We start from the raw sequence: 17086 nt of genomic DNA, 5'->3' as shown, positions 1-17086 counted from the left end.
ATACATAGTCAAAGGTTGCATATTGTATTTCAGTCCCTGAAAATTTCATGACAATCGGTTGATAAACTAATTTCTGGCGAGTAGTTCAAAGTGATGCATTTTGATTCCGTACACCCTTTATCAATATTTATACATACATAAGCTAATGATTGTCCGATTGATTTATATTCGAATAATCAAAGTCAATGAAAGCCACTAACTGTAATATTCTTTTAAAAAATATTGCAAATATTAATAAAATGGTTGGTATGTAGGTATATTGTTTAAAATGTTTGAGCCCATAGTCCGATCTGACCATTTTACAAAATGAAATAATTCGTTTGAGAATTACTATTTTAAAAGTTGTCTAATGTTTTTTAAACTTTCGCGAACACGCATATACATTTGCTCAATTCGTCGAGCTGAAGTCTTTGATATGCAATACTTATGGCCTCCCAGTCTCATGAAAAATTCGTTTATGGACCAAAATGAGCAAAAAGCTTTCTTTATTTTACAAACAAATTTGATTCATAAATATCGAGAGGTCAATATAAATATGTCTAGTGACCATGGTCTTTTGAAGGGTTAATCACAAGTTCATCCAACGTATTCATTCACTATATGCGTGCAGTTGTTTTCGATTGGGCTGCTTTCTTCCACCGGTTGCAATCAAGTTGGTAAGCCCATCACAGGTAAGCAGAGGTAAGAAACACCTACCGTTGAATGGAGCTTGAATGAAAGACCGAAATGATCGCCCACAATCGAGCGCCACCCAAACTCGGAGTTCAGTTCCCGTTTGCCGTCCGATCGGGCAAGTCGTTCGCGCTCCGGTTTCTTTACGTTTCGAGTGCATTGATCACGCTGCCGCTGGCTGACCACCGCTGCTGCAGCATCGTGGTAGCTGTTTCACCCGGCAATCATTGTCTACGGATCGTGTGTAGGGGTTCGTCGCTTGTGGTTTGTGTCTTTTTTAGATTCTTCTGAGGGGTGCTATTTTTGTGGTATAAGTTTTTTTTTTTTGCCAGGAACATTGAGATAGTGGTGGTACTCTTGATTCGTGGTTCGCGTGGTTTGAACTTTATATTTACATACAGCTTTTATTACTCATTATTAAGTTTATTATTGCGGACCTCTTGTTTTGTTGAATGGCTCTCGGTGACATTTGATCGGGGGTCAAGAGGATAACTATATTTTTTTTTGCACATCGCTGTTCTAAAACATTTTTAGTTCATTACGCAATTATCTCAAGTTTGTGCAACTTTTTATATTAGGACTCATATTTTCATACTTTGCAAACTGTGAATCAGCGCCAATCCATGTTACGCGGGGGCTTAATGATCGATGAAACTTTCTACATGCCAAGCAAAGGCGATTAGTCGGGGATTGAGGCGTTTCTTCGGCTCGTTGTTCCGTCTTTTGCGACCTGGAAATCAACAAACCATTCAGCCCCCGGTGCATATATGGTCTCGAACATTTCAAAAGGGATGTTTGGTGAATAAATGCTACTCGCGTAACTGCAAGCCGGTCACGCAATCCGACAGGATCAGTAGGAAAAGCATGCTCAGCTCTTCCGGCTGGTGGTGCTGTGTTGCGTGGGTGACTTTGAAAGGCGACCTTTCGAAATATTGGTGGTTGATTTTACCTTCATTGTGATATTTACAACTTTGTTCGCAATACTTCCTCCTCGTATTTTAGTTTCATTTCCCTCGTATTTACAAACAAAACTGTGTGCGAAAAAGTCATTGAATGAAACAAAGCAGGAGTGGAATCAGGCACGGATGTTATTTTTGGAAGCTGCCACGAGAAGAAGATGATCAATTCGAAGATCGATCGATAAGGAAGTGCGTGTGAAGGGGATTGGTAACGTGATCTTGTGTTATACCTGCGATACCTGTAGTTGTGGTGCCTTATCTTCAGTCAGTGATCGAAAGCAGTGGAATCGAGAAGTGTACGATACATGAAACGAAGAAAAGAATAAATTAAAAACGCACTATTGTCATCATCTTTTTACGGCTGTCGTCATCGGATACTGTTAACTGTTTGCCTGAAAAAAAAAAGAAGTTTGGCAGGCGTATCAGCGACCAGGAATATCGTTGAGGTACGATTCATATGTCACGGAATGTGGTACATGTAGGAGAAAAGACGACTCCACGGCGTATGATTTCGGAATACTAATGCGGAAGGCGTGATCAAACCGTATGACTGCGGAAGGTCTAGCACGACGGAATTAATCAGTGGAAAAGGTGAGAATCATATATTCAGTATACAGGAAGCATTACTAACGGTTAATGGACAAACGAAGGCTCAAAATATGAAAATAAATCACTATTAATAGCTTGAAAAAATAAATAAATAAATAAATATGCTTTCAGTACAATTTCGTACTGGACCGTTAAAGATTTAAACAATCTATCGCAGAAGTCTAAATGTGTATGCTTTCCTCTTTCTTCTTTGTTGAAAGTGAGGAACTGCTCCTTGCATTGAATGATTGATATAGGAGCATTGTTACTACATTTCTCATTGGAATTATTGTTCATAGGAACTTCCCCAGTTATTAACTGCGAAGATTCTATACCAAGATTTTGTGTATAGCATATCATGTTGACATTTTAATTGCCCAGCGAAGTCAAGACCGGACCGGGAATCAAACCCAATTGCCTTCACTGTGATCTGCCTTGTAGCATTGTACACTAGAGTGATTCAAATTTTGACTTTTTTGCTCCCCTATGCTTAAACGGGCCCTCCTTAGCCGTGCGGTAAGATGCGCGGCTACAAAGCAAGACCATGACCATTAAGATCTTAAAATGTATAAATACGTTAGCAACATAGGAAATTTAACAAGGAAAAATATCGTCGTTGTTGCTAAACGATTGGATGCTGGCAGCAAAAGTTTTTTGAGAAGAAAATTCCTTGAGAAATTCATTTGCAAATTCAGCTGGCCATTTCTCCAGATATTCTTCCAGAAATTTCCTTAAAACTCTTTCGGAATATCCTCCAAAATTTCCACTGAAATTCCTCAGGAAATTATTTAAGAAATTCTCCCAGAAGATCCTGCCGGAATTCACAATATTTCAGCCGGTACTTCCCCAAAAATATCCAATCAAAACCCTTTAGGTTTTTTCGAGTTTTTTTTTAAAAGTAATTCACAACAATATCTCAAAACAATTACCCCGGAAATTATTCTAGAAACTCTCCCCCTTTTTCTTTTATCAAGATTTTCCCCGAAAACTACCTCAAGAATTCCTTCAGAAATCTCTTAAGAATTTCCTCCGAAAGTTTCTTCAAGAATTCATCCATGAAGAACTGCTCCATGAAGCTCCTTTTTAGGAAGAATTTCCAAAAGAGTTTTTGTGGGAGTATCAGGAATTCCCAAATGATTTCCTGGAGAATTTCCTGAAATAATTCTTGAAGAAGTTTGTGATGGAGTTCCTGGTTTGAGTCCCAGGAGATTTTTTAGATAAATGTTTGATGAATTTTCCGATGGAGAAACTTCTAGAAGAATATCTGAAACAAATCTATGAGATAACCAAATTTTCAGAGGAAAATATTTTTGAATTTCCAAACAAATTTTAAATTAAGTATTGAAATAATTTCAGACAAAAGAAACTCTAGTATTTCAGGGGGCATTCAAGGGGCAATTCCTTAGTTTCCTGAAGAACAAAATTTTTGTTCGGTTTTTTTTGCGCTTTTTTTTACGCTTCGATTGTACGTACACTAAAATTTCGCAGGTGTACGTACTATCGAGGTATGCCTGTACTGCAAGTCGTAGGCTTCGCAGGTTGCGACAGGATAATCTACGATGAATTACATCCCCGCAACTTCGACATCGTAGCGCTGCAGGAAATTTTCTGGACAGGACAGAAAGTGTGGAAGAGCGGGCATCGAGCGACTCAAAGCTGTGGCACCACCAACGAGCTGGGAACCGGCTTCATAGTGCTGGGAAAGATGCGCCAACGCGTGATTGGGTGGCAGCCAATCAACGCAAGGATGTGCAAGCTGAGGATAAAAGGCCGATTCTTCAACTATAGCATCATCAACGTGCAAGGGAGACCCGACGACCAGAAAGAAGCGTTCTATGCACAGCTGGAGCAGACGTACGATGGATGCCCACTGCGGGACGTCAAAATCGTCATCGGCGACATGAACGCACAGGTAGGAAGGGAGGAAATGTATAGACCGGTCATCGGACCGGATAGTCTGCATACCGTATCGAGCGACAACGCCCAACGATGCATAATCTTTGCAGCCTCCCGTGGAATGGTAGTCCGAGCCCTTTCTTCCCCCCAAGAATATCCACAAGGCCATATGGAATTCACCTAATCATGAAACGGAAAACCAAATCAATCACTTTCTAATCGACGGTAAATTCTTCTCCGACATCACGATGTGTGTAAGGACATGAACGGGAACCTTCTTACAAACGAGCGTAAGGTGATCCAAAGGTGGCGGCAGCACTACGAAGAGCACCTGAATGGCGATGTGGCAGACAACGGTGGCGGTATGGTGATGAACCTAGGAGCACGCGCGCAGGACATAGTCTCCAGGAAATCCAGGAGGAGATCGGCCGGCTGAAAAACAACAAAGCCCCTGGAGTTGACCAACTACCAGGAGAGCTGTTTAAACACGGTGGTGAGGCACTGGCTACCCGAGCAGGAGAAATTACCTCAATGATACCTCATTCTGTTATTGATACCTTACTCTGTTATGAACCAGTCTTGCATAAGAGGTAAAATACCAAACACTAATATGCAGAATACTTCAGGCATAATATCTTCTTCTTCTTCTTCTTATTGGCATTACATCCCCCACTGGGACAGAGCCGCCTCGCAGCTTAGTGTTCATTAAGCACTTCCACAGTTATCAACCGCGAGGTTTCTTACTCAAGTTACCTTTTTTGCATTCGTATATCATGAGGCTAACACGATGATACCCAGGGAAGTCGAGACAATTTCCAAACCGAAAATTGCCTAGACCGGCACCGGGAATCGAACCCAGCCACACTCAGCATGGTCTTGCTTTGTAGCCGCGCGTTTTACCGCACGGCTAAGGAGGGCCCCATAACATACTCTGTTACAATACCAAACGCATAACAAATTATTATTATTTAAATACCTAAGTATGTTATGCCTAAAGTATTCTGCATATGAATTTTTGGTATTTTTTTTATATGTTACCTCTTATGCAAGGCTAGTGCATAACAGAGTATGGTATCGAGGTAGTCGCTCCTGCTCGGGATAGAGCGCTGCATTGGGTAATTACTGCGAAAATCGGAAGACCGCGGTGGGTCGGGTACGTAACCAGAATGTCGGACAGTAATCCGGTAAAAATGGTTCTCGACAACGATCCGACGGGAACAAGAAGGAGAGGTGTACAACGGGCAAGGTGGATCGATCAGGTGGAGAAAGATTTGCGGACCCTGCGCAGATTGCGTGATTGGAGACGTGCAGCCATGGACCGAGCTGAATGGAGAAGACTTTTGTGTACTGCAGAGGCCACTCCGGCGTTATTCTGGTAAAAAATAAAATAATAATAAAGCTTATTTGATTCTCCTGCTCAATTTTTTACTCAAAATTCCTCCATTTTCAATGACATGGATTTTTTTTAAATTAAAGCCAGAAAGTCAATATCGGCAATAATGACAAACTATTCAATTACTTTTTTAAAATTTAAAAAATGGACGTAGCATTAGAAGAAACTTATTGTTTTTGATAATAATTTGTGTTAAAAGTTTACTTCGACACATTTTGTGAAGAATCATTAAAATTTTTAACTATATATTTCTATTTATCTGAGTAAGGAATGCCACAACAAAGGCAACGAGTGGTACGATATGCACTGCATTTCAAACATCTCGTTACCTCTAAATTCCAGCCGTTGTACTGCAGAGAAATAAAATATATCTTTACAAAACATTTGTAGATTCTTCTAAATAATGTGGAAATAGAAAAATATTGTTTGAAACAATCACCCTAGTCTTGTTAATAGATGATTTAAACGAATCGTATCCTCATTGGATTTACCTATTTACATAAACATTGCATTGCATTGCGTTGTAACGGATGTTTTTTTCAACAAGGATTAACTGTCGGAAGTAAGGTTGATTTAGCATTTATAATATAATTTGTAAACTATACAAAGTTCTCTTGCACATAATGTTTATAATAACTAATCCTAACCTTTACTGAAAAGTATTGCAAAACCTGACTTCAATAACTAAAATTATCAAGAAAGATGGTGAATAAAGATAATCTTTTCCCTACAGATACTTTTCTATCATATTAAGTGCGATAGTTATAAACATTTCTTAGCACAAAGTCATATTTGGAGTCACTAATGGGATACAAATGGAGATAGAATGGGATACAAAAATTAATAAACAAAGTAGAATAGCCGTGAAAAAATTACACATACTATGTAAACCTCCGAATGAATACGAATAGCGAATAACAAACACCTAAATTCCTCGAAACCACCGAAACAATCATCCATAGAAACCAATAACCAAATACAAGCTTTTGCTAAAATGATGCTCAAATAGAAGGGTTAGATTAGAGTTTCCATTTCCCGGTCAATTTTGCTGTCCCGGGATTCGGGATGAAAATTGTTGTATATCCCGGTATTTCGATATTTTTAAACATATAAATTGTTTTGTTTTGAAAAGTTTTTTTTTTCGAAGTTTAGGGGTAAAGTTCATATTTTAGAAAGGCCAGATGATACAGAATTCAAATTGAAACTAAATTCAATTTCAATTTAAATCGATCCTTGGTTTGACTTTAAAACAGCAAATAGTATTTGCGTTTGTATCGCAAAGTAGAGTTTCTGGAACAAATCTCGCTTAACTTTTCAAAAGGACCTAAATAACATATTTTCAATGTTCGCCGAGTTCGAAAAGACGCGTTCGATGTCCATCGAAGTAGGCTTGATTGTTTGTTTTATATATTTGATTTAGACCATTTTTAAGTTTTCATTCAAGCAGCGTATTTTCTGAGGCAATACTAGGTAGTGTCAGACTAGGATAGGATGTGACAAGTAGTCATTAAAAATCGTACCGATTTTCTGTCACAATCGTAACGGTTGCTGATTGGATAAAAATGACAATCGATTACTTCGATCGGCGGCGGCGCATTTTCCGTAGGGCAGTTTGTTGGTAGCTTGGCCCTAGGATAGGATGTGACAATAGAATTGCAACTGCCTTGTTGTTTCCTCAGTCGATTGCTTTGACGAGGTGGTGGCCAGTGCTTCCGAATATTTTTTATGCAAAATCCGCCGAATAGTATATGTGGAAAAATCATGTTTTCTCGTTTTCTTCTTCCATAATTCGTTATAAAGGATGCTACGTACTATCAGAAAAATGTTTTTACATGGAAATGTTAGAGTTTTACAGTGGAATGGGTAAAAAGTTGGTCAATAATGCATATCATCGAGTGTTTTAAATTAGCATAGCTCTTAAGAATCATGCATACATCATTTGCAGCCTAGCATAAATTAATTTCACCCAAAAAATGAAAAAACAAACTTTCGAATTTTGTCAAAAAATTCAATTCAATTACCCAGCAACACGGCCAAGGTAACAACAAGCTGCCCTTTTGAAAATGTGATACCGTCGATCGAAGTAATCGATTGTCATTTTCACCCAATCAGCAACCGGTACGATTTTGACAGAAAATCGGTACGATTTTTAATGACTAATTGGCACATCCTATCCTAGGCTTGGCCGTGTTGCTGGTTTAATAAATTGATATTTTGCAACAAATGTAAATGTTCGTATTCAAGTTGCTTGGCACAAAATCAATTTATTTTGAACTGCAGACGTCATATAAATTATGTTCAAGAGTTATGAAGATTAATAACTGTTGATTGTGAGCATAGTCATTCATTTTATGGTAATTTTTGATCAAAATGTCATGTTTCCTTTTGTAAAAACTTATCTCTGTTAGCGCTACGATAAAAGAATAATAAATAATGCATAAACGGAAGAGAAAATATCAAGTTTTGAAACACAATATTTGGAAGATCACCTCGTCAGAGCAATCAACAAGAAAAACAAGACAGTCACATTTGAATTGTCACATCCTATCCTAGGTGTCAGACACCTCGATGTAGACGGAAGATGCGCAGTGGAATCATACTGGGACCACAAGCTCACGAGTCACAACGAAATCATAATAGTAGAGTTCTCTCCATTGCAGGTTACTGACTGATACTTCTACCTGCAGTTACAGCTCCCCCTATTCATCAACAGGATATAGGCCCAGGAATGGTTCCAACTTAGTGTCGATAAACTAGTCCTAAAGACTTTATCAAAGACCAATTAATAATTTGAAAAAAAATTAAGTGAATTTTAAAAATAATTAAGTAACTAATTCTTGACGTAATCGCAGTACGGGATCCATTAATTGATTGTATAAGTCGCGTGGCGCCGTTGAATCATGAATTGACTGCGTTAATCATTTAAATTACACGTAACATAGAATCGCAAAATAAAATAAAATAGAAAAACAAATATAAACTTTATTTGATTTATTAAAACTATTTTCACATCAATCAATGAATTAAACCAATTTAGATTCAAAATTAAAACTTTTATTTTTGCGTCCTTTTACATGCTCCAAATATGTGCATCAAAATGAATGTAAATTTACAAAATATTTCAGGCTGTGTATTGAAATTCTGAAATATGTGTCGGATAGTGTGCAACTCATCGTTGTAGACGAAAGATAAGCAGTAACTATACACTAGTTAGATGTATCTGCTCTTTTGTAATATCAAGCAATATTGTTAGCTAGCGATATATTGTAGATCTCAGGATCAGATCTCTTGTTGTTTAAATATAAGAGAGCTGTAGTTGCTGGCAGAAGTATCAGTCAGTAGACCGCCATAGGGTAAAGATAACTCTAGTCTCGTGTTTTCTTTGTGAGGGAGTTCCCCTTGGCGTTGGGCGTTCAATGCAAATAAAAATTGTGAGCATACATACTATTAGTAAGCCTGTAGTAAAAATGTTTTTTTTGTCCCGGGTATCCCGGGATTTTCGGGATTTCAAAAATCATATCCCGGGAATCGGGAAATCCCGAATTTTCCTAAATCCCGGGATTTTTCGTCCCGGGATGGAAACTCTAGTTAGATAAAAGAAACGAGTTCACCGATTTCGTTGTCCATCGAAGAGAAATCGATCATCCTTTCTTGATACTGGTTTTTATGGCTTTTGAGAGTGGCCATGACTTAGGTCCAAACAATCACACTTTATATTAATAATGTGATTCCGTTTTACACTTCGAACTGGTTCACATAAATATCAGCCAAATTAAATTACGAAAAATTATCGTCCGATTCAACCACAGTAACCCGGATAGCATAAAGGGTTTGGTCGGTTTGGTCGGTACCTTGAATGTCAAATTTATTGTTTTCGTTTGCTCAAGTATGAAAATGGGGCTACTGTGATGAAAAACATGGACAACTGACACAACAACATATGTTGATAACAAGATAAGAAGCGCCATTAGCAATCTTATACTTCGGGACTGATTTGCGATTTGGGTGAAGCTTATTTTGTAAACAAACATTGTTTTATCGATGCCGTAGAATTCAAGCATTTTACTCCAAAACTAATTTCCTTATCTGATAGAGGAAATCCTCTTCTGCCAGATACATTCGGTGGTTTTCTTAGAAAATGCTTGCTTTAGCAGCAATTTGCCTCCCAATGTTTGTTTACCAAATAAGTTACGCCCAAATCGTACACAGTATTAATTTTCCTGTAAATTTACGTTTATTTTCATGCACATATTTGGAGCATGAAAATAAACGCAAAAATGAGTCAGATATTAAATTTACACGGATTGAAAATGTAGTCATGTAAAATTACATGACATGTAGTTTCAATTGAATCTTTGTAATCGTTTAATTTTACACGATCGTGTAAATTTAAACAATGATTTAATTTTACATTTCGTTAGCTGTTTTTTGCTTTGAAGATTTGGGGCTTTCTACAGAAAAAAATCTAGGGATTCAAATGGTCGATTTAGGCAAGCATTTGAAAAGGGCGTAACAGTAATCATTCCATATACATGAACGCAGAACTAATATCTTAACATTTTGGCTGTTATGCCGTTTTCAAGTATTGGTCTGGAATATTAATATGCGATATGAAGGAATCGTACATTTAGTATATTTTTTCTTCCTCAAACGAACATTTTCTTCGAAATAGTCTGTTTTTCTAACCAATTAGCTTGAATGGAATCGTATGAGTTAATAAAACAGTTTGAATCGAGTTCTATAAATGTATATAATAAAAATGAAATGGTCTGTGTTCGTATCCGCATAACTCGAAAACGGCTGGATGGATTTTCATCATTCCTTCAGCAGATATGTTCGTCATCGTTTCCGACGGGTTTATATGATATTTTCTCATGCTAAAATCACGGGTAAAGTTGACTAAACCATGAAAAGCTAAAATAAGGAATCGTATGGGCATTTTGCATGCGTAGTTCAGAACGCACTTTCTCGCCTACTATGCAGGACAACGTCTGCCGGGTCGACTAGTTTATTTATAATTCATACATGCAATTACACAATTCATTTCCTTATAATGCCAGTTTATCAGGATATCAACCTCTCATTTCAAATTTCGACAAATCAGAATAGGCAGAATACTTGGTGTCTAAAGCTCAAGTGTTTGGTCATATTTCCTGCCACTGACTTAACACTTTGCTTCAACGAATCACGCAAGATAAAAACGAACAGCGGAAAACACGCCGATAATTCAAATTGAATTATCGCTGACGCAGATGCCTTTCAAATAAATCCAAAGATTTGCACAATAATCCACACTCCGTAATTGCATTTAAAAAAAAACACTTTGACTGTGCAAAGTTAAACATGTCGTACAAAAAAAAAAATATGCTCCACCCATTGAAGGAGAAAACTAAAGTGGTCTTGCGGTATGCTCCATTTTTTCTTATGTTGCCGTAATTTTACACGATGATTGAAAATTAAATTAATATTTATTGAAAATTCAACGAATATATATTCATTTTTAAAGTAGCTGTTGAAATATACACTGTACAGTAAAATCATGTGGAATAAAATTTAAAATTATGTCCTTTTCGATGCTCTAATTATGTGCATTAAAATACACTCAATTTTCAATCGCAATAAATTTCAATCAGTTCATTATTACAGCAATTATAAAAAACTACTTAATTTTCAATCAAATTATTGATTCAATCAATTTATTATTACATTATTTTTAATTTACAGGCCATGTAAATTTAATTATTTTTGCTGTGTATATCAGTCCCGACTTATGCATGTTTTTAAATCGAAATAATTTTAATCTACGCTAGTTCGTAAAACTCAATCCAATATAATTAAATATAGAATGTTTATTCGTTTGTTGAAAGCTGCGATCTGTTGCGAGCTTTCACGTCGTTTAATTTCCAATAACATTTGCTGTGTAAAAAAATACACGAAATTTATTTTCAGTACAGGTTTTTTGTGGGATGAACATAAAAGCTTTGGGATGTAGTCCATGAGCAGTAACTCTATTCATTAGATACAATTTCATAGACTATCAGCAGTACTATGTAGCTCCATTATTATCATTATCAAATGATAGCAAAAACAAGCTTTCAATTGAAAAACTTCTCTGCTGTCCAAACCCTTGTATGATGCATCGCGATCGAACCACCAAAGTAATGTATTACCTATAACTTGCTCTTCTCTTGATAAATGTTACGAAGCACTCAATTTTACCATTTCTTGCATGTTTGACTAATTGCCTTTTAGTCAACTCAAACGCGCGATTGATTTCGTTTACCTATGTACATCAAATAAACCCTCCCTCCAATGCAGCACAAATCATCAGCAACCAATACGACGTCGATCGATAGCTGTCCCGGTTGTTATTTTTCTGTCAGTTTTGCATCAATGAATGTGAGTAGCTCATTTTCGGCTCCATTGAAGTGTTGCTTTACACATATTTCCACCTGAAAATTAATTCAATCACATTCACTGATCTGGCTGCAATAGGCACTAATTTCGAGTTTAATGAACTTTTTTTTCTTGGCAAAGGCATTGCAAGCGATTTATGACTTTTGGTAATGATCATTAGGTAAATCGAAACTAGGCAATACGGCGTGCTTTTCAATAGTCAAACCGAATTAAATTTTCTACCTCCGAATGGTGTTTTACATGAGATACAATTTCTTCCTGAATGGAAGTGAGGTTCGTACACACCACCATCTCTAATGTTGCCGACGTGCACGTGCGCACGTAATTTATGTTTGTAAGACCATCTGAAAAACGAAAGTGTACCATAAATCGCCAACATTGAGTTAATTCTCCAAACTTGAGCGCACGCCACGGTAGTAAAATTGATAGTTAACGGGTTACCGTTAAGTTTTCTCATTAAAGTTTGACTCGAACAATGTCCGTTGATTGGACACTTAGCTTTTAGTTATGCCTTTTTATTGTATTTTCTTTCAACTTTCTTGTGCCGGTAATACGGACGGTAAATAGAAACATACATCGGGATTCAGCATGAAAAGTAATGTGACTTATGCAATGTTTTCTTGAGAACGCCGTAATTACCCGGTTTTGGTTCCCGACTACCATTGCTATAAGAAATCCAATTTTATCAATAAATATTTACTGCTTATGACAAGTAAGTTAGTACTGTCCCATTTAATTCCACCACTTGATTGTAACTTTACATATACGTTGTTGCGTACACCCATTACGCGAACCCGCACCTACGGATCAACCGCAATGAGCAGCGTACCTGCTGGAAGACTATCTTGCGTCAACGATTCTAGCGATGGCTTACGGAGATAGAGAGAACTATTTGACAGGGGACGAATGACTATCATAATTGAAGATATATCATCGTGCGGATAGAAATAAGTTTTGAAACTATTGAAATTGTTGTTTAACTTATCTAAATCAGTGAATTCTATATGCTACCTTACGAACTATCCTAAACTAGTGACTTAGCATACCCTAGTAAGTTTCTAATCCTCCTTAAATGAACCGGTGCCAGCGAAAGTGGTACATAAACCATTTTTGTCGATGTTGTGTTTTTTACACCAACTGCTTCTGTGAGCAAAGGTTTAGTAAGGGAATGACGAAAAAGTGATTTTCGACAACTAAATCTGGAGATATGCACTTTTTAATTTATGGTATATATCACAATGGCAATTTCGTTGCCAGGAAAAGTGGTACATGTGCAGCTATACACCCTAAAACAGTTTATTGAAAAGAAAATTGTACAACATAGATGTTTCCGCAACATATTTTAACCCTATTTTGAATTTCAAGATGGTTTACTGCCGTTTAAAATTAATTTAAAAAATGTACATGTACCACTTTTACTGGCAACGATTTTAGGTTTCTGTTGCATTTTGCTCCCAATAATAGTGGTACATGTGCATTTTGTTCCAACAAACTTGAAATTTGTCAAGAAACTTCGCATATTTCTCATTACTACCTTTAGGCACATCAGTCATAACACGTTGCTACAGTTGAGATGCAGAAAATTGCTAATTTGAATTCTATTTTCGAAGTTTTCGGAAAAATGCGTCTCCTGTAAAATTTACTCAATGTAACATGTACCACTTTCGCTGGCACCGGTTCAAATGATAGTAAAATAGCTTTGATACGACAATTCGTTGAATGTAGGTTACACATCTGCAACCGCACAAAAGGTGCTCTCAATGGTTTGATAATAACCGTCGAAATCAAGAATTGAGGTAAAAAATGAATTGTATTAGCTTAAACAAATTTCTCATTTCTAATGTCAAACGCATACAGAACTACTACGTACATTGCGGACCGAAAATCAAATTTGTAAACGGAAACCCTCACAAAACGTAAGATTACATTGTACTCTTAAATAATAATTACATAACAACGCTTATTTTAGGGAAATTTTAACCGTTCCTGCAAATACACGAGTTAAAATTACGGACATTAGTTTCCTCTTTGTTGCACAAGCAACATACGTATTGTGGTAAGTGGGGCCAAGTACAGTTATAGTGATGTGATAAAAAAGGAGATGTAACAAAATCAATTAAAAATAAAAAAATAAATTCATTTCGCAAATGTAAATCAGTTTATGGCTTGGAAAGGTGAAATGTGTGAACGGTACCCTTTTTCCCTTGTCGATGAGGCTTAAAAAATTCTTGACAGGTGTTCAGAAATATTTTTTTAAAAAATCACAAGCGGTGAAAGCTATTTCATGAAAATGTTGTTTGCGGTATTATTTACAAAAATAAAAAAGAACGGCTAAAATTTAAAAAAAATGTTGAAGTGATAAAATTGGGTCGACACTGTATTTGAATTTTTGCAGTAGAAGAGGACCTGAGGGCGCCAAACGTTCAGGGCGACTGGAAGCGATCGACAGGACAGGATCGAGTCCATTCGACGTAGGTTTACCGAGGAGTTGTAATCCATCAAATGCTTTTTGACTCACGTGTGACACACAAATGATGACTTTACGTTGAGGTCGAAAATACGTATCAGTAAAGTTACAATGTGGTTTAATCAACTGTGGAGTACGTCTTATGCCAAGTGACTAGATTTTACCGAAAAGATAATCACCCTTATTCTTGTTTACGTACGAACGCGCTTTCGAACGAAAGCTGACGCGCATTCTCGTTTACGCCAGCAAAATCAAATGGGGAAACGATTCGAACGAACTGCATTCGTTCGAAAGTTTCGTTCGTCCGTAAACAAGAATTGGGGTGAATTTCTTGGTCAATAACCATTTTCGTGAAACATAATGAAGTGGTGTCTAAAGAATGAACGTTCACTTACATGACACTTGTATGACACTTCTAGTCCGAGAAATTATATCAAGAATTAAAAATCCGTTAAATAGCTTAAAGCGGCGAATAAACATCAAAATTTGAAATCCTTTACTTTTACCAAACGTAGTTTGTATGGATGTAAAATTGTGATATGCGTAGTCTTTCCCATTAGCATCCTACGTCATTGTCCATACGGCTGACGAGGAACGACTATAGCCATAATTGGATTTGCCAATAATTACACAAACAGTTGATTATTGGTTAACGTGAATGGAATCCAAAATAAACCACATTGAATTGTATTGAGCGCCACATAAAGTCATAACGTCATTTTATTTACCACAGCAAAAATGACTCAGTCCAAAAGTGCCACAAGAAATCCTACAGTTTACAGCTGTCGAGTAGTCGTGAAAGCGATCATCGCACGCAGCTAAATGCGATTACACGATTTGACGTGTGTGAAACCTACACGAAAACCAATCGATCTTCGTCACCCTCAACGGTATGGATTTGGGCTGATGAACAGTTACTTAAAGCTGGTAATATTTTCCGGGTTGTGGTGCTGTGCAGTGCTCATCGTTGATCAACGATTAGCAATTCATATTCATGTAGGTATTACATCATAATGCCGTTTGCTGGTACGAGTTTTCATATTCACAACTTAACTTAGATGTCGACGCTGGTGATCTCAGCAGTATTCAAATATTTTGCACTTCATCCGTGTTGTACAATGACCCATTCCATGGATCCACGCCCATATTTATTGGTCAAAGGAAGCCACACATTTGCTGCCGCAATAATCGATTTTATGGCCCGTAACCCCACAATTCGCTGCCGGTTGGATTTCTTAATGTTCTTCTCGCACGGGTTCTTTTCCGATCATAATTACTGTTCAATGTCAATGGATTGGGTAGGAAACTGGAATTTTTAGCGGTCTGTTGTTGAAAGATGACATCTTGAATAGAAGCGTGTGCTACGTGTATACGGAATGAAGGTGTGTTTGGACGTCAACACCAAAACTTTATTATTGATTTTGAAAGATCATCGCTAACCAAAAGCGCTTGGACAAAGGTTGCATTCAATTGTAACGCTATGAGATCAGCGGTTTCGATCAGGATTGATTTCAATCTGCTTGCTTGAGCTTGATTGACTGCTCGTAGTTGCTACTCCATTATGACCAGATCAGCTGCTCTTGCACAGGGAACCAACAGATGTTTGCTTGGGACTAGCACACATCTTCAATGTACAAGTACTGGTGATCTCATTTGTTAGGTCATACTGGCGCCTGCCACGTCAGAATGCAAGTCAATGTAGGGAAGGGGGAGGAAATGATGATGCAATCACTCGCCCACTGCAAGCCGAATATACCTCTGCACTTGCCACGAGTTCATGCGGAATTTGTTGGAATTTTTGGACTAGGTTCGAGAGGCAGAGGTCCGTCTTGGTTAACGAGCTGCCAATGTGATAGATAGGAGAATGAAGGCTGTTAGAATACTCAGAGTTGAAGGTATAGGAAATAGTAATGGAAACGGTATGGAAGTCCATTTCCAGTCCGAGCGATTGCTAGAACATGGGAAATATAGAGAAAGATACAAAGTAGATACAAAAGTAGGAGAATGGAACGGACCTGGGATTGAACCCACGACCTCCTGGAATGATTTCAATCTGCTTGCTTTAAAAAATATTGAAATAAGGCATTATTGAAAAAACAAAAAATGGTTTAGTCGAAACTTGTGTAAGACCAAATACATAAAATATTTCGTTAAGAAAATTATTTTGAGCTTTTTAGTGGAATGTCTTCACTTGTCGTAAGACGAGTTTGTACAGTTGTAAGTCGAGTCAAGTACGAGACACTGAAGACGACCTTACTGTTGAGGTCGAAATACATATCTGTCAAGGTACAATTAAGTGGTGGAATTAAATGGGATTGTACAAACTCGTCTTACGACAAGTATAAAATATTTCAGCTGTCATACGACAAGTTAGTACCGTTTTGACTCAAATCCTGAACAGACTCATGGGGGAAGGAGGAGCAATATACCTTAATTAGCAAAAACTGCTTTAATGTCTTAGCTGTGCCGATTTTCATGGGTATTTACCTCATGCAACAGTTAAACAATATAGCTAACTGATGCCATTTAAAAATTGTAGAAAATCTAAATCATATTGATAATATTCACATTTCACAAAAGTGGTGATATTTCGCTGTCAAAAAATTCATGAGGCAAAACGCCTTCTAACTGGCGGCAATTAGGGAACAACGTACCACGCGTCAGCGAATCAGCATTATGGTATGGACAGTGCGT

The 17086-nt window shown here is 37.3% G+C and overlaps 1 protein-coding gene across 6 annotated transcripts in view; it reads left to right on the top strand.

Annotated features, from left to right (window-relative positions):
- Positions 1-786: 786 nt before the first annotated feature.
- LOC134212450 (uncharacterized) overlaps positions 787-17086 on the top strand; it is an 80861-nt gene continuing 64561 nt past the window's right edge. Inside the window, exons 1-2 of one of the 6 annotated variants that reach the window (XM_062690333.1) lie at positions 787-936; positions 1897-2222. The gene's annotated coding sequence lies outside the window, so the exon portion shown is untranslated. Of the gene's footprint in view, positions 937-1674; positions 2223-17086 lie in introns of all 6 variants that reach the window. The other 5 variants (XM_062690332.1, XM_062690328.1, XM_062690327.1 and 2 more) reach the window with 5 other exon arrangements.

Source organism: Armigeres subalbatus, chromosome 2, assembly GCF_024139115.2.
Source record: "Armigeres subalbatus isolate Guangzhou_Male chromosome 2, GZ_Asu_2, whole genome shotgun sequence".
Classification (NCBI taxonomy): Eukaryota; Metazoa; Arthropoda; class Insecta; order Diptera; family Culicidae; genus Armigeres; species Armigeres subalbatus.
The sequence above is the reverse complement of the archived record's forward strand: the minus strand, read 5'-3'. Positions and strand labels throughout refer to the sequence as shown.